This window comes from Nuphar pumila, chromosome 13 (assembly GCF_984573655.1).
Source record: "Nuphar pumila chromosome 13, dmNupPumi1.hap1.1, whole genome shotgun sequence".
Lineage (NCBI taxonomy): Eukaryota > Viridiplantae > Streptophyta > Magnoliopsida > Nymphaeales > Nymphaeaceae > Nuphar > Nuphar pumila.
Window position 1 is genome coordinate 97738330 of NC_143261.1, and position 19458 is coordinate 97757787.

General features: G+C 38.7%; 1 pseudogene; it reads left to right on the forward strand.

Annotated features, from left to right (window-relative positions):
* Positions 1-2002: 2002 nt before the first annotated feature.
* On the forward strand, positions 2003-2647 carry LOC149819364 (beta-amylase 1, chloroplastic pseudogene; annotated as a pseudogene).
* Positions 2648-19458: the final 16811 nt, after the last annotated feature.

The following is a 19458-nucleotide window of genomic DNA, read 5'->3' on the forward strand; positions in this document are numbered from 1 at the left end:
TCTTGGCTCTTGGCTCGCCCATGTAAATTGGTGCACATGATCGACTCAAGCTCTACCCAAGCTTGAGTTTGGCTTAATTCATTAAGGTCGTCAAGAGCTTAACAGACCAAGCTGGCCCATGCTTGACTCGGTTCGTTAAGCTACATTTAATAACATCAGGCATACGACTTTTTATGGTTTTATAAGATAAGAGAGAACATTTTAGAGAGAGCGATAGACGACGAAGGTTTTTTAACAGAATTAGGCTCCAAAAGGGTCTTGTCAGTTGGATAATAATCTAGAATTGGAAGGATTGGTTCAACAAATCAAGTCTAATTTGGATAGATCTGACTTTGAGATGGAGTAAAAAACACAAATATAGATAAAGAAAAAAGAAGAGAAAATGGAGAGTTGAGTTTGAACAGAGTAAAGGAAAAAAAAAAGAACCTTGACTAAGGAAGAAAAAAGAAAAAGAAAAAAAACATATAAGTATCTAACTAAAAAATATCAAACAGAGCAAGAGGGTACATGGCAAAAGCAAAACCCTAACAACATTATATCACAAAAGGAGAGCATCAAAACAAAAAACTCCAATAATCGAAGAAAGAAATAATATATTTTCGATAGAAGAAGGGGAAGAGTCAAAGGGGAAGGACTTACCAACGAGGTAGGGTTTGGGTTTTTTTATTAGACATTGTCTTTTCTCGGCCCTCTTTCCCCTCAGTGAATGTCAATTGACACAACAAGGTTCATTGGAGAAGGGACACAAGGCAAGTCAGGAAAGAGGGGCACATCAAGGTTTTTCGGTAGGGGTCGCTCTCATGCCTCATTTTTTTATCCGGTAGGTGGACGCCCTCCTGCCGTTTTTTTATTCGGGCTGGGGGTTTCCCCCCAACCCCCTGATTTTCCGGCAGGAGGGTGACCTTGCCATGGTTTTTTTTTTCGGCAGGTGGTGACTTCATTTTAACACAGTGTCTCTTGCAAATTTCTCAACGGAATCCGCTTGTGCCCCACCACCCGTGGTAAGTAAGTGACAAAAACAATGTAAATCGGGTAAATACCAGTGGTGAGTAAGTGATGCAAGTGCATCACATGTTATTTAATTTATTGGATGCAATACTTTACTGTTCACACACTCACTTAGTTGTTGATATCTAGGACTACTTTCTTAGAGTTTGGAGATCATGTTGAGCATGATTTTAATGTATGAGAATAGAAGTGTTTTTATTTTTGGAGTACGAATTCCATGCTAGGCATGATAGTAGTTAGCGGGATATTAAAGTATGTTTGTTGTAGGTACATGTTTAACATTTGTTTGATATGAATGATTTCAATGTATTGCAATGTTTTATGTGATTGTATTCATTCTTGCATGTAGTTACTTTCAATTTGATTATGACTTCCATGTGAAATTGTATAATGAAAGCATGCTTCAAATGAATGTATCGTGTTATGAATAGTTTGCACATGAAAATATTAAGTTATCAATGCATGCATCATAATTCTTGTGATTGCATGACATCATATATTGCATGATAAACTTGATATTTTCTTCATCATAACATTCTGATGGTTCTCTTTTAACTGGTTAAGATATTATTCGTAACATCATACGACAAAATGACTGCAAACAGTGATTGAATGTACCGTATGATAGTTGACAATGAGTTATCCCATGAATCCTAGTTATGCCACTGCTTCCAGCAATGCGGCGGCAAACCCGGTGACTCGTGCACGGAAGACCTTTCATCATCAAAATCCAATAGTCGGTATTTTTTTCTGATTTTGTTTTTTTTGGGGGGGGGGGGGGGACACGTAGGATCCCGTTGCCCAAGTGGGTGGTGGAGGAGATTTACCGAGACTCGGAGCTGGCGTACCCGGACCAGTCGGGGAGGAGGAACAACGAGTACGTGTCGTTGGGGTGCCAGAGCTTTCCATGCTGAAGGGTAGGACGCCAGTTCAGTTCTACGTAGATTTCATGAGGGCCTTTTGAGACACTTTCTCGCACCTTTTGGGCGATACCATGGTGGTATGCACTGCCTGACCTGAGCTTATTGTTGCTCCCCTCTCATTGTCTGAAACCCGCTGGGGGGTTATTGTTACACTGATTTATTATAATTAAATCCTGCGGGGAATTCAGGTGGGCATGGGACCAGCAGGCGAGTTGAGGTACCCTGAGTTGAATGGGGCGTGGAAGTTCCCCAGAATCGGTGCATTCCAATTCTACAACAAGGTATGTATAGTTTATTGCTTGAATGGACTTATTCACAAATTGAAACTCTAATAAGACAGTATTTTACGTTTCCTTCCCTTTGTGGCAAACATGCAGTACATGTTGAGCAACTTGAACACAACAGCGAAGGCGATAGGCAAGGCTGAGTGCAGCCAAGGAGGGCCGAGCGACGCCGGTCACTACAACAATTGGCCGGAGGACACCCCCTTCTTCCTCAAGGAAGGCGGGTGGAACTGCCCCTACGACGAGTTCTTCCTCTCCTGGTACTCCCAGATGCTACTCAACCACGGGGAGCGAGTACTCTCCTTCCCCGAGGCCATCTTCCGGGGCGCCGGCGCCAAGCTCTCTGCCAAGGTGGCGGGCGTCCACTGGCACTACGACACCCGCTCCCACGCCCCCGAGCTCACAGTCGGTTACTACAACACCCGTTTCTGAGACGACTACGTCCCCATTGCCAAGCTGCTCTCCTGCCCGTGCTGAAAAAAAAAAAAAGAACACTTTACCTGCGACGGGCGACAGAACGGGGGGTGATGGGCGGCGGACCGGGGAGCGATGGGCGGCGGGCCAGGGAGTGCGTCGGTTGGTGGGGCGACAGGCCGGGCGGAACGAGGGGCGACGGGCCGAGGAGTGCGTCAGGTGTCGAGCGACGAAGGGCGGCGTCGGGAGGGCGGGAGAAGGAAACAGGAAAAGAGGGAAAATGGCTCTAGTTATGGATTTACGCAAAAATTAGCGACGACTTTAGCGACGGAATTAGTCCGTCACCAAGCCATCATAAATTTACAGGAATCGTTAGAGATGGAATATTTCCATCGCTGACGTCGTCGCTAAGTAGCGATAGAAAACCTTTCGTCGCCCAATCCGTCGCTAATCGTCGCGTGTGTTGCGACAAAAATGGGCCATCGCTAAGCCGTCGCTACTTATTGACGGACGGTTTTCGGTCGCTACATCCATCAATATTACAAATCTTAGCGACAAATTAGTTTATCTCGCTAATCCGAGGCAAAGTTGCGACAAAAAAAATCCATCACTAATATCCGTCGCTACTTCACATTTTTCTTGTAGTGATGGATGATAATGAAGCTACTTTTTCAAATTGGGTGTCGTTTTACAATGAGAAACAAGACAATCGGTTGAATCATATTAGTACTACAGAACTTACCTGTAAAGGTGATCATCAAAATCAAACTTCTGAATAGCTGAAAATGGGTGAACAATATGGGCACATTCAAGATGAACAAATTCAAGTTGAAGATAAACCTACTCAAACAGATCAGCTGAACCAACAGGAAGTCACCGCTAGTAGCATCTCAAATATACACAACATAGTCACCCAATCCAAACGTGGCATCATCAAGCCAAACCCAAAGTATTTTTTGGCTCAATGTGATGCCCCAATAGAACCCAAGAGTGTTTAACCAGCATTAAATCACCCTGAATGGCATAATGCCATGAAGGAAGAAATGAATGCACTATACCACGCCAACACATGGGAATTAGTGCCTATACAACCTAATGTCAACGTTGTTGGGTGTAAATGGGTTTTTTAGACTAAGTTAAAAGTCAATGGTACTTTAGAAAGACCCAAAGCTCGGTTAATTGCTAAGGGGTTCAATCAACTTTTCAAAGTAGATTTTGTTGAAACTTTCTCTCATGTCATAAAATCTACTACCATACATATTGTGTTATCCATTGCTCTCACAAATAAGTGGGATATCAAGAAACTGGATATTAAAAATGCTTACCTTCATGGGTTCTTAGGCGAACCAGTATTCATGGAGCAACCTTGAGGGTTCCAAGATCCAACTAAACCACATTATGTGTGTAAGCTTACACGTGCATTATACGGGCTCAAGCAGTCTGCTTGAGTCTGCTTTGACAGGTTTACCACATTCTTACTCACCATGAGGTTCTATTGTAGTGTGGCAAACTCCTCTTTATTCATTTGCTGAGGAAACATGGGATGTGTATTTTTACTTTTATACATGAATGACATCATCATTCTGGAAAGCAATACTATCTTTCTTCATGGGATTATAAAAAAATTGCATCTGGATTTTTTAATGAAGGATCTTAGATCTATTCATCATTTCCTTGGCATTCAAGTTCAACGCTTCAAAGAAGGTTTATTCTTAAACCAGAGCAGATATGCTTATGATACGTTAGATCGAGCAAAAATGATAGATTGTCGGCCCATTGCCACTCCTATAGTAGGCAAAAATCAGCTTTTGCAGAATGATAAACCATTTGAAGACATCAAATTCTATCAAAGTATTGTTGGGAGCTTGCAGTATTTAATTTTTACTAGACTATACCCGTCTTTCAGCGTCAATTGTATTTGTCAATACATGCACGCCCCAACAAAGTTTCATTTTCAGCTTGTTAAGAGGATTTTGAGGTATATCAAGGGCACAATAGAGTATGAAATCCAATTATTACATAGAAATTCTCTTGTTTTGTATGGGTTCTCTGACACCGACTGGGTAGGCTGCCCCATTACTCGGTGATCTACTACAGGGTACTACATCTATCTCAAAGGCAACTGCATCTCATAGAACACAAAAAAGCAACCAACAATAGCTCAATCAAGCACAAAGGCAGAATATCAGTCATTGACTTCAACTACTGCAAAAATCACATGGATCACTTAAATTCTACAGGATCTTGAAGTTTTTTCTACACAAGCTCCCACCATATATTGTGATAACATATCAGCCTTACACATGACCATCAATCCCATTTTTTACAATCGGTACAAACATATTGAAATTGACTATTACTTTGTTCGGGAAAAGGTGGCTCAGGGTTAGCTCATCACTCGGTTCATTCTTTCCAATCTACAAGTAACAGACATCTTTAATAAACCTCTTATAAAGAGCAATTTTTAAATACTAAGGCCCAAACTTGGACTTTGTTTAGCACCCCAGCCAAGTTTGAAGGAGGGTACTCTAGAGCCTTCCAACGATAATGGTGTGAAGCTTTTCAAAGATAACAAAGGAAATAACAAATTTACAATAAAAAAACATTATCAACTAGCCAAGGATAAATATGAGAATCATCAAATGCATATGGTAACTTCTTCTATTACTAAATCCTATCCTGTAAAAAAGAAAAGTCACGAGAGATAAAAGGAAAATATTAATAGGAAAGAATCACGTAGCATATAAGCTACTAAGAAAACAAATTGTATATATATACAAGGTAGCCTTGCTGAATGAAGCAAGCCAGCAAGTGATTCCATCGTGGATGTAGGCCTAGCAGCTGAAGCACGTTAATATTTAATTTATTTCTTCTTTCTCTTTCTATTGTTTTCATTTTTAGGTTCCTCAGCCTTAACGTTGCGGCTTCTGATGCCTTGGCGAGAGGAGGAAAGATTTGGTGCAATGTAATTGCTGAGTTTTGTTGTGCTGCTGCACCAATCACCTTCCATCTGTTGTTGGGCCTCACAGTTGACAGTGAAAAGATCAGGTGCAATATGATTGCATTAAGCACCTGATCACCCTCCATCTTGAGGACAGGGCCTGTGAGTTGTGGGTTCCAAGGCCTGATGGAGGGCAATCAGGTGCTTAATGCACAAATATTTGTGCAATCATATTGCACCCGATCCGGACTCCAGTTGAGAGGCTGCATCTCAAACATGAAAAGTGATCAGGTGGAAGTGTGCAATCATATTGCTCCTGATCCTCCCTATGCAACAGTGGTGAATTGTTGGAGTGCATCCTCAATTCTGCAGACCTCTGTCGGACTTGGATCAATTGCAGAATCTGGATCAGTTTTATGCATTGAGGGTCGGTTCCGCGCTTTCGAGTCCTAAATCATGTCGGTAAACTCCCTTAATCTTATTAATATAATGTTTTCTTTTCCCTCAGAAAAAAAAAATATACTCACAGCTGAAGCAGGTTCATAACGATACACTTGAGAACTACCAGAAGTTTTTCGTTGGGTGGGCAGACTTCGGGTCTCAGGGACAATGCCAGAAGTTCCCGGCGATGACTCCATCGTAGGTGGGCTTGCCGAAGGTGGGTCTGTCCAGGTCCTCGGCGGAAGGGAGGGCCGCCCTCTTCGAAGATGGTATGCCAACCCGCCAACCCGGCTGACACATTTAATAAACGGGTTAGGCGGGTGGGTCAACCCGCCAACCCACCAACCCGTTTACCCAACCCAACCAGTTTATTAAGCAGGTTGGTGGGTCGTGTTGGGTTACCTGTTTAATAAACGGGTTGGGTTCGTGTTTGCCACAGCCGACCCGTTTAATAAACGGGTCGGGTTTTGGTTGAGGTATGCTGACCCACCAACCCGACCCGATTGTCACCCCTAAAGGAAATATAAAGAAACCCAAATTAGATAGTTCTAATATCCAATTAAATTGAAAATTTTAAACATAAAAGTTCAAATATCCTTTTTTTATGACGCATAAAAGTCCAAACATCAAAGTGCATATCTTTTTTAGCATGATTGCGTCACTCTCCTACATGGAGGTGTGGTTATGTGTTGGGGACAGAACACTTATAAAGTGTTATTGGGGGAGGAGGGACCCAGTATCCTGGGTCCCCACTCTTTAATAGGGGGCTCCCCTTAGTTGGGCAGAACACTTATGAGCACGTTTGTGTGCCAAAGAAAATGTTATTTGTGCGATAGTCGGGGGGTTTCGGGGGCAGCGCCCCCGAAAAAAATGTTTTTGAGATAAAATAAAAAATGGCTACAATTATTAATAAAAATCTATTTCATATGGACAAATCAAACTATTTGCTGCAGTCAGGGCTGGGCTACAAAAATGGATAAAAATCTATTTCATATGGAATCAGGGCTGGGCTAGGACTGGGCTTTTAAAAAAAAAAATTAACTGTTTCGGGAGGCAGCCCAGTCCTGCCCCCCCCTAGCTACGCCTTTGGTTGGCGACACACAAATTTCCTCATTCAGCGCCATTAAGCAAGCATTCAAATTTCAAAGCTGACTTGGTCATATTTCTCCAATATTGTGGACCAAACATGTTCTCTATGCTGGTTTCCATTTGATCTAGGGATACCCGCCCAACTTGAATCTGAAATCCGATTAGTCGGGTTTGTTAGCCGAAATCAGATCCTATTAACAATAGGATTCAGATTCAGTAGAGTTTTGCATTCAACCCGAACCCGCCTAAAACCCAATTTTCTGCTAGTTGGATTGGGATTCAGTTTTATCTGATTCCATCCAACTCCCAAATGGATTAGGTCAGACTCGTTCATGTCTAGATACAAACTGAGCCTGATCCGACTGGCATATCATTCACACAGGTTTTGAATGCCATTCATTTCAAGATGAGCACAATCTAATCTGATCTCATCTCATTGAATATATCATCGCTTACTTTGAATTTTTCGTGCCAACGTTTTAAAATTTAAAGTCTCCAACGTTTTAAAATTTAAAAACTGCATTCTCCCCTAAAAGGGCCTAGATAATAAAACCCTAAAAGTCGATCATTAATATCCTCAAAACAATTTACCTGAATGTCCTCTCAACGTCTCCTTCTCTTCACCACCTTTGGAAATTTTCAAATACCCCTCAAACGAAGTTTCGGACTTTGCAAATGCCTTAATCAAATGACCCTAATCATAAACTTGGGTTAACCTAACTCATTGTGAAGTTACCATTTTATCCCTGTGATTAAAAAAATAAAATGTGTCTGAAGGCCTGTTTGGAATCTGGGCGCTGGAATGGGCATTTATGCATTTGGTGATCCTGAAGCAAAATCTTGCTCAAATGCCCATGGTGGTCCTGTTTGGAATCTCTGCGCCACCATGAAACTTGTTATTGATTGTTTTTTAAAACACATTATATATTTAGATTTTGATAAGCTAATCAACCCAACAGTTACTGGACCCGCTAAAATATGATCATACAAATGTGATCTACAGGCTTAATTTTATAGGAATTATAGACTCTTGAATCTTTAGATTATCGGTTATGGCACGCAGTTAGGTTTTATAAGATTTAAAAATCAATGGTCTACAATTTTACAAAATAATCAATGCTTAAAAATTATATTTTTAATAAAAAAACATGATCCAAATGACATTTTCTAACAAATCGACTTTGACAAACACATAGGCAAGGTCAGATTTGCAAAGCAACCTGAAACCTTTATTTACTAGTGAAAGGCTTGCTATAGGTTCAAAAAGTGTTAGGCAACTACCACTTTTCCCAAATCTATATAGGCTCAAAATTAAGTGGATTAAGTTGTGAGATCTAAATTTAAACCTTAAAACTGACATACTTACTATCATAGCAATAGCTAATTGATCTTGATTCTTGAGTTAGTAAAACTCTTGTCAATTATATATAACTACATCAGCTTTTGGGTCAAATGAAAATGCATTTAGTTTGTATTCAAATATTTATCAGATCAACTATTGAGGAACCAAATGAACCCAATTGCGTTATAGTAGGTCGAGTAATTGTTGGGTTCATTGGCTTATCACAATCTAAATATATATTTTTTCAAAAAATAATTATTAATAAGCATCATAGTATAGTAGTTAGAGTTGTGATTTTTGTTAGCAAGGTCAATAGTTCAACTATCATTATAGGTAATAATTTTTTTGCCAAATACATTTAATTGACAATACTGCATATTTTATTTCCCTAGTTACAAGGGTAAAATGGTAACTAAGTCTGAAAAATTTGGTGTGCGGATGAATTAGGCAAAAATGTTTGGAGGGTATTTAATATTTTATTTTTGGTTGGTGTGCACATCATGACGAGGCCTGGCCCGTTTAGAGCTGGGCTCGCAAGTTTTAAGTGCGGCCAGCCCGTTTACTAAGCTACTATGCAATAATTAATTTTTTGAAGAGCATCCCATGGCCCGACACATTGGCCCAACGTGACAATGTGAAGCGGGCCAGATCCCACATGGCCCAACCCAAATCCATTTGTAAAGGGTAATAATTAACAAGTTCTTAAGTTCCCATGTACCCAACTAATTATTTTTCTAGTATTCATAAAATTAATGCAACTAATTAGGTAAACAGTAATAGTTACCAAGTTACTATGTAATAGTTAATTTTTAAAATTTTATATTATTAAAAAATTAATAAATAACTCAGGCCCATTGGACCGGCCCGATAGCTCATGGGCCTGCCCAAGCCAGGCCCACGTATATAACGGGCTGGGTTTCGGCAACGGGCCTAGACCTAAAATCTTGACCCAAACCCAGCCCATGACGGGGTCGGCTTGGCTCATCGGGCTGCCCGCCTGTTGCTCACCCCTATGTTTAATAGGTAAGGGCTATTTAAGTGATGAAAGTACCCTCGTTTTCAATGGAAATGCTACTCATATCTAACCAAGTGCCAATGCTTTTACTATATGATGAAAGTTGTCTTTCTGTTAAGAATACTAATGTGTATTTTCATTTTATTTTCTTTTAATTTTTATCATTTATATATATATTTTTAATTAACAGATATTTTTTCAAGATTTTCCCAAGAAAAAGCATTTTTTTAAAAATCTTTCAAGATTTTTTCGAGAATAACATTCATGACTATAATAACAAGCGTGCATGTTGGTTTTATATCGCTTTATATTTGTATTCACGGCAGTTGTTAATTGCTTCTGCCTGTGTTTTTATATTGTTTTCTGTGTGTTGTCTTTTCATTTTTCATACACTTGCATAAATTCCGCTTCGCTTTCCCGCTTTTGCTTCTCATATCCATTTTTTGCCTAGTAACTAACTATGGTACGGACACTTCAAAACAGTATTTATGTAACCCCTACGATACAGAAACACACCAGCTGCAACTACACTTGCATAACTAATCAGCTATTTGCAAAAAGCTGCCTGATGTTTCATTTTTTACATTTAGCCATCTGACTTTATAAATTATATTTCAAAGACATGCTAAGTATGTGCTATCTCCTAAAACCATTCAGTTGAAACCAACAGGGCTCCACGTGGTTGGTAGGAGGCTAGGAGCTGTTAGTGCAGGTTGCCTTGTGGTGGGACGTTGCTGGTTCAAATCCCAGTGGTACTTTGAATAATAACTGGTAGGGTCTGCCTAACCCCAGCTTGCTTTTAAAAAAAAACCATTCAGTTGACCATTATTTAGTTAATAAAGTGATTAAGATGCCCTCATGGTTGATCCCAATAACAAAAGATCATAGGATGACACATCATGCATTGTTCTATAGAAAAAAGGCAAAAATGTCATTTAAAGTTCAAGTGAGTATTTGAAATGCATTCAAATAAAGTAGTGGTTGAATGTAATAATTAAAAGCTGGGCAACTTCTCGTTAATAGCTTATTTATTTATCAGTTTTTTTTTTGTAAATTACTCAGCAGTTTATCTTTTCTTTCTTCTTTTTTGGATAACCACCACCTGCATGGTTTGGGTGTCCTGTCATGGGATGATAAGTGCTTCCTTGACCATGGCCTTCTTCCAGTGTTGTTGGTACAAAACTGCACGAAGAAGTCTCTCCTGCCCATTCCATGGGGGAGAGGGGTTATCCTACCGAGTTTTACATTGTCAAAACAATGATAATAAGTATGGCAAGCGAAGCCAACTAGACTAAGTCTTTGATCTTGGGGTGGTTTTTTCATGTAAATATATTTTAAAAAAATGTGTCTCTTTTTTATCAACGATAGTTTTACATTAGCTTGTTGGAGGAGTGTGAAGCATGTTTCCTACCTAGATATAAATTTATAATTTTCATCAATTTAATTTCGTGGAAAGTTGGCGGGGGTTGCAGGGAGTCGGCTCACTGCCTTAAGGTGGGGGCGTTAGCTCAAAGGCAAATTTTTTTTAAGGGAGTTATGTAATTTTACCTTAAACTCTTTGTTGTATCCATCAACACTAGTAGACTTCATGTAAAATTCGTAGACTTCTAATATTTAATAAGGCATCCTCATTTGTATTGTGTATCTAAATCAATAAAAAAGAAGGCTCGGTGCGATCATGAATGTAAGCAATTTTATTGAACCATGCAAAATCCTTGTTTGTTCTTTTTTTTTGTTTTTTGTGCTTGTTTCTTTGATTAATCGGTAGGTCAAAGTGTCGTTCCCTAACATAGCTTTCACTTTCGGGCATGAGATGCACACTCCAGGTATCAAAATCTTAAATTACTTATTAGTTTATCTTGAATTTAAAGTATTAGGAAGACAAAGGAAATCCTTGACACTGCTGAAATTCTCAATCAAAAGCAATGTTTTTCGAATTGGTATTGAACTGAATCAGCAAGTTTTTAACCAGCAGATGACACCTGTTACAAAAATATTAAAATAATTTAATCAATTCTATAAATTTTAAAAAATGAGTCAAATCATCCCTGTTATCTATTTATAGCTTATATTCTCAACTATACTGGCAACATTCATCAAAAGAACTAATGGCTGGGTGCATTTTTTCATCATGATGCCATTGGCTACACAATGCATTAAAAGGTCTCTCTTTGCTCATCCAAAGTTGGATGGGGCAAATCTAATTGGTCCCCATCGTGTGGCCAAGGGCAAAAGGGCATCACAATTCAGTGTTGCACTTGTCATTAGGATAAGGTTTGGTCATGTGTCCTCTGCCCCTTTGCCTGATGTTCGTCCAAAGTATTATCCTTTTGTTTGTTGTTGTACCCACCATTCCGACCTCTAAAGGGCTTCTTGTACTTTTGATGGTCACGTCCACCATACTGAGACTTTCTCTGAGAGGTCTCGGGCATGATCTAGTTGCTAGATCTTGGCTCATCTTCTGTCTTAGGCTTCACCTTTATCCTCTTGTCCCAAAACTCATACCTCGTAGCTTGATCCATGAGCCGACTATACTTTTTGATCTCCAGTGATCCCATCAACCTCAAGATTTCAGGCCTCAAGTCCCTCTCATAGCGCATGCACTTCTCTTTCGCAACTGTCACCAAGGACTTTGTAAAGTGAGAGAGGGAGTTAAATCGAGTAGTGTATTGACACACCGTCATGCTTTGAATTCTTCCTCTTTCTTTAATTTCTTAGTCCTCCAGAAGAATTGTTTGTGGAACCTTTTTACAAACTTTGACCAAGACAAATAAGTGTCTGGTTTCAAGGTATCTTGGATGAATCTCCACCAGTGCTCTGCGTTTCCTATTAAATTTGTAACTGCTACACAAACTCACTGATCTTCTGGGCACTGAATAGCATCTAGAGCTTTCTCTACTTGCATCAACCAGTTCTCTGCTACCATACCATCTGGAGCACCATCTTACAGAGGGGGGTGTATGTTCTTGAACCTTTTAGCCCAAGAAGTAACACCTGAGATGATGGTCTATAGTTGTCCTTGTTGTGCCTGTGTGGTTTATAGTAGTTCATACATAATAGGATATGTGGTGTACTTTAGAGGTATTCTCATATTCATTCTTGCAGGACTACTTGCGAGAGTTGTTGGTGGAGCCTCCCGACTCTCTACTCCATAACTATGTGGAGTACGGCTACTAAGAGTGCAGGATGTCGAAGGTGCCCTTCTAGATTATGCACCTCCTCACTCATCACTACCCTACACTGCTTATAAATGTGTTGTTTCATGCCTTGCAGGATCACCCTTGACAAGTATGAAGTTCCTCTATGAGTAGCCATAATATACTGCATTGTAATATGTTACATAAATAATTTGTTATTTACTCAATTATGCTTTTTCAGGACAAGTTATATAACATTTACATACAACATAAAAGAGGTTTTCTTTAACAAGCATTTTATTTATTTTCTAATGTAGTATATAAATGAAAGCATTAGTTGTTAATATTTAAGGACACTAATATCAGTTCCATTACCTATCACAGTCATCACTCAAATTCTCTCTCGGGAGATCTAATAAGGTTATAAGGGGGTGTAGCTAGAGTGTAGTAAGCAGAATCTGGGTTGTATGTGGGCTTTGTATTTTTTTTTGTGTCTGACGATCTCTCCTGGTTTGCCATCACCCGGGACGGTACAAGACCACCTTCCTTAGCATTTACAAAAGTAGGTGGAGGAGGTACAATAGCTCGTACTGCTGCTACTTTTCTTTTCTCGACTTGCACCTCCATAGCCATGACTGCCACCTCTTTATTGGCAGTTGTCAACTCAGTTTGACTTTGTACTCTCATTGTTGCTTTGTAGTTTACATGAGACATATAGCATCTTCATGCACTCCTCATGCCCCCCATAGTTCTATGTACAACTCCTCTCCTAGTGGGTATTTAGTATCTGACTGTCCTACCGCGAACAACTTGCACACCCTACTGGTAAAATTGACACCTTCTACGATCATTGGGTTGTGTTTGCCCTCCTTGTGTCAGAGGTGGTACTAGTGGATTTTTCAACCAGTCTCATGTCATATCTCGAACCACTTGCCCCACGTCAAACATTGTCAGGGCTATAAGTGTCACCACAATGGCGATATGCTCTAATTGGTTAGGTGCATTGTTGTTGTTTTGATTCTTTATTCCTAACCACATAATGACCTTAGTTTATAGGTTTCTATCTATTGGAGACTTAATATTATATTGAACCGATTATGAATGATGTAGCATTTATGCCAACCTGACTCTGATACCAATTTGTAACACTTCGATTCGAGACCTCTCGAGTTTGGGCTCGTAGGTATTACTTTCCAGAGGGAAGAGTCCAAAGTGAGCATAGTAAAATAATGTCATAAGATATTTTTTTTTAAATAAAACATCATCGTTACATAATAAAAGCCTTCACAAGCTACATCATTCATGCATATATGAGTTCAATAAAATAAAAATATAAACCAGATGAAAGTCCAGTTTTCATCTAGCCGGTTAAGAACACTTACTAAAGTCTAGGTTACGTTGCCGTCTCTGAAAGACCTCTTAGAACCTATAATTGTAATTATTAAAAGGGAGTGAGTCTACAACTCAGTAATGAATATTTATAAGCAACTTAAACTTTGACTTACAACTGTAGTGGGCTCTAAGCCCCTAATCTTAGTTTAGTTTTTTATCACATAAAATATATATGTCTCTTTTAACCCCCCATTAACTTTCTTAAAACTCATAAATTAACAATTATTCAGTGATAACTATTTCTGTAGATAAGCCATACCGAAAATAGCCTACTATGGGTATAGCAACCCATGTAGAATACTCCAATTCTACGATATTGGCCAGACTATGAATCATTCTGAGCGATCCTGACTGAGATCACTAGGCACTGTGGTGAAAGAAGACCCACTAGTAGCTAGCCGGAGAGTCAGACTGAGGAGTTATACATACCCCTAAGGTTCGTGGCTCACGCTATATCCTGGTCTACCTAAAGTCCTAAATGACTGTGTGAAACATAACCCTTATGATACATTATGCAATTCTTGATTTTCCTACATGAACTCCCTCAAGTTCACTTTCTATCTCAAGTAAGTTTCTCATAGTATTTTTAAGGTTTAGATATTCACAAAAATCTAAGCATGTAAAAGATGTGATGTCTCTATATCGATATAGTGTCCTTATATCAATAAATCATTAGTGGCTCACGCTTACAGTGGCTCTCACTGTAACACCTCAATTTTTATAACCCGAAAAATGATGGATTTTTTTTAAAGCCCTTTTAAAATTTTTAACAATTAACAGCGGAAAAACTCATTGGGTCTAAAATTTGGTGTGCTACTTCACATAATCACTTGCAATCAGACAATTATGGAATTTAAAATTTAATAAATAATTAACCATGCATAAAATCAAACGTCCATAATGTCCATAACTAATTACAATTGTCTTTGAATTGAATTTAATTAAAAATAAAATCAGAGTTCAAAATTCTTATAAAGGCAAAGTAAAGGTAGGCTCGATCCCCATCGCAACCTTACGCCTTCGCATGTAAGTCTCTACTCGTTACCTGTAAAATATTAAATCATATAGGGTCAGATATAACATGTCTCAGTAAAGTGAAATATACTAAACTTATAAAATAAAATACAAAGTAAGAATTTTATAAGATTTTTTATAACAACAAACAATAACTACTACGCCTTCATCCCAAAACAATTGGGGTCAGCGATATGAACCAAAAAAGAAATTCATTTTGGGTCTTCCACATGAATCCTTTTCCTCCAATCATTTCTATCCAATGCCATGTCCTCGGTGAGGTTCAAAGCATTCATATCCTTTCCTATCATCTCCATCCAAGTCTTCCTAGGCCTACCCCGACCTCTTTTAACTAATATATTTTCCCATTTCTCCAACCTTCTAACTGGAGCATCGTTAGGCCTTCGCCGAATATGTCCAAACCACCGTAAACGATTCTCTCGCATCTTATATTCAATGGGTGCAACACCTACCTTCTTACGTATCTCCTCGTTCTGAATCTTATCTTTTATTGTATTTCCACACATCCATCTAAGCATCCACATCTCAGCTACACTCATTTTTTGAATATGATGTCTCTTGGCAGCCCAACATTCCGTACCATATAGTAAAGCGGGTCTAATAGTCGCCCTATAAAACTTTCCCTTCAACCGCAATGGCATTCTACGATCGCACAACACTCCAGTTGCACTTTTCCATTTCATCCACCCAACCTTTATCCTATGATTTACATCTCCATCAATTTCTCCATACTTTTGAATGATGGATCCCAAATATTTGAAATAATCATTCACCGGTATTTCTTGCTCACCAAGCTTCACTACACTCCCATCACTACTTTGCTTACTAAACCGACATTCCATATATTCAGTCTTACTCTTACTCAACTTAAAACCTCTAGCTTCCAATGTCTGTCTCCATAATTCTAACTTATCATTAACCCCAGCTCTAGACTCATCAATCAAAACAATATCATCAGCAAACAACGTACACCACGGTACATTTTCTTGAATTGATCTCGTAAGCTCATCCATCACTATCGCAAATAGGAAAGGGCTTAAAGCAGATCCTTTATAAGATTTTTTATAATTTAAAATTTTAATTAACTAAATTAAACAAGCTTGCACCAATTCATTCATCCAAAGCAATTAAGATGCATGGACATTTAATATACATGAACAATTAATATGCATGAACTTACCAACTGCAGAAACCCTTCGATGTATGCATTGTTTCTTATCTTTAATTATATTTTTTTTCTTAAATGATGCATGTTATGCCTAACTATTGAACTTACATATTAGGTTTTACTTCTTAGCCCCGTTGGTACGATATATGCCTGAAAATTGGATCAGGACCATGTCATAGGGATATTTTCATACATAAGGGTGACTTTGACCTAATCATACACCTTTCACCAATGACAGGGTAAAGAACGATAATTTGAGAGAGATTCTCAACACCTTTAAACCTGATGCATCCGATTTTCTCATGAGTATTCTTAGCCCTCTACGTTACAGTCTAATACAGAGGTTTTTCCATAAAATCATAAGAGGGGAGGAGCAACCTTCTGTGCTCGAAACTTACTTGACCCACGAAGTTTGTATCACTTGCCACTCTCCTAGCAAGTATCTTTTACTTGAGATGTTGCATTGTTTTACTTGATTACTTAGTATCTTACATGAAATCGTAATTGAATCCATAAAAAGGATTTGTCCACTTATAGGACAATGGATGCACTTACGCAACAGTGAAACATTCATTCATGCTTTTAAACTTAAATGTATGCATATACATAAATGAACCTTTCATACATTTTCATGCTTTGGCAATCACATATACATGTACATGGGTAATGCGGTAAAAAAAATATGTCCTTCATGCGTCCATATAATTGTAATATCAATATCCTTATCAACGATATCATAATCATGATAACATATTCAAGCATGCAGCCACACGATGAAACATTGCACTTTGCATGTTGGACCCTTCGGTCCCTTAATTAATGCTTAGCCCCCCTTTAGGAAACATGTTTAATCGTTACAATATTCATTCATGTCATAAGGTAGGTACATCATACAATGCATAAACTCAGACTTGTATGTGCAAACACATTATGCATGCTAATCATACAAAAAAAATCACAAAATATAGGTAACTACGCATATATCGGGGTTGGACCCTTAGACCAACTCCCAATTGTGAAACTCTCAACTTTGTCTGACTATTACAGAGTTCATAGAAAATTTTACATTCAATGAAAAAAGTTAAAAAATTTATAAATTATAGAAAATTTCATTAGCTTTCTATAGTCATAAACCGTTCATAAAAATTCTTCCGTATGAGGGAGTTACGAATGTTTTACTACAGATATATCATATTTTGTTCCAACTATCACAATATTGTGCTCATACCATAAACAAAGTTTAAAATTTCACAGAAGGTATAAAATTTTGTTAGCTTTCCAACGCAATAAACCGTTTATCAAAACTCTTTTGGATGAGAGAGTTATAAGCGTTTTACTGGTCAGATGTCTGGCCAAAAAACTATAATTTCGGGTCTATGCATTCGGGTGGGCCCAAACCGAGTCACCCGAATCCATACATCTATATTTTTTTGATATAATTTTAATTAAAAATTAAAATAAAACTACACAACTAAGTCTGATCTACTCTAAATTAGATAAATCATATTTTTCCTTGGTCGTTTGGTCAAAAAAATCGACCCATCTCTCACATGCATTATTTTCTTAGAAATTAATTCAAGAAAATACATAATTAATGAAATAAATCATAGAATTTATATGCAAATAAAATTTAAAAAAAATCTATAAAAATCACAGAGTATCTATATAAACATAATCTACCAACTACAATTAAAAATTGCATGAATCTAACTACAAAATTCATGATTTTATTAAATTTACTGATTTTTTTTCTAAAAAAACTGATATAACTAAAATTGCGATATTTCAAAATTTTAACTATAGAAATTTACCATTTTTTTACAGAGTGTCCACAACAACCTACTCTGCTAATCTAAATTATTTATTTTAATTAATTGTAACATGGTTAAATCTAGATTTTACCGAAATATGACTTGAACTTCCAAAAGCTCTAGGCGTGTAGGGTTAAATACGTTTTAATTATTTTATTTTTCTTTTTAGACCCTACGAACCCTCCAATGCATTCTTTTTCACCAAAATTTAAGATTTCATTTCAGCATATAATTCGAAAATTCGAAAATTCAAGAAAAAGTCTCAAAATGATCACTTTTCCTCTCAAACGGGTCTGGATCCTCCAAATCTAAACCCTTCATTGAACCCAATCCCAGAACTAGTCTGGTCTAGGTTTAATCCAAACTGATTCTTCTTGGTTTAGTTTCTTATTTTCCAACTTGAATCCAAATCTAAATCTACTCTGTTGTGGGTCCCAAACTAGATATAGATCTAGTCTTTGTTTCGTATACTGGATCCAGATTCAATATGATTGATTTGAACCTGGTTCACTCCAGGTTTAGTATAAAATGGAACCAGACTGATTCAGTTTGGGACCCAAACCTGCTTCATTCTGGTTTGGTCCTATTGAATCCAAATTTGATAATTGGATCTAAATTCATATCTGATTCAAGATAAAAAACAGAGACAACTACTGTCTTGGTTTTCTCATATAAACCATACTTGGTCTAAGTTTCACCCAGACTAAGCTAATTTGGGTTCAGACCCATCCCAGATCGAGGTCTATGGCACACTTGGTCTAGTTAGAACTAGAACTGAGTCCGTCCCGGCCTCACAAAAAAATTCAGGATATGTCTCTCCTACCCCCCACCCCTTTATTGACCTGACTCTGTCTGTTTGTCTTGCCTCCTTTTCAATCTGACTTCGTGTGGCGTGCCCAAATTGAGTCGGTCTCTTTCTTTTTTCTTTTTCTAGCCATACTCGGTCTTGACCAAGTTGGTTTCGTGTAGACCCGGTTTGGGTCGCACCCTGACCCAGACCGAGTTGGTCTTGGCCAACTTGATCCGATTCAAACCGGCCCGAGTTCGTCTAGGTCCATTTTTAAAACCCGCGACAGAGGGTCACGACCCTCTGTCGTCTCTCTCCTTTGAGCCAAACAACATCGTTAACCAACCGGTTGTCGGTGGTAGTGGCAGGGGTGCCACCACCCCTCCCTTTGTTCTCTATTCCCACGACGACGCCACAGACGACTTCTCCAGTCGCTGGTGGCTAAGACAGGGGCGGTGCCCCCCTGTCTCACACCCTCTTCTCTCTCTCGACTAAAACCTCATCGGAAACCAAACGGTTGCCGGTGGCAGGGGCGCTCTGCCTCCTGTTTGTTACAGCAGCGACTCTGACAACCTGGTCTGGTTGTTAGTTGCTGAACGTACGGACGAAGGCTCCACCTTTGCCGTCTCTCTGTAGCAGAGCTGCACGCCAGAGAGGGTGGCTTCACCTCC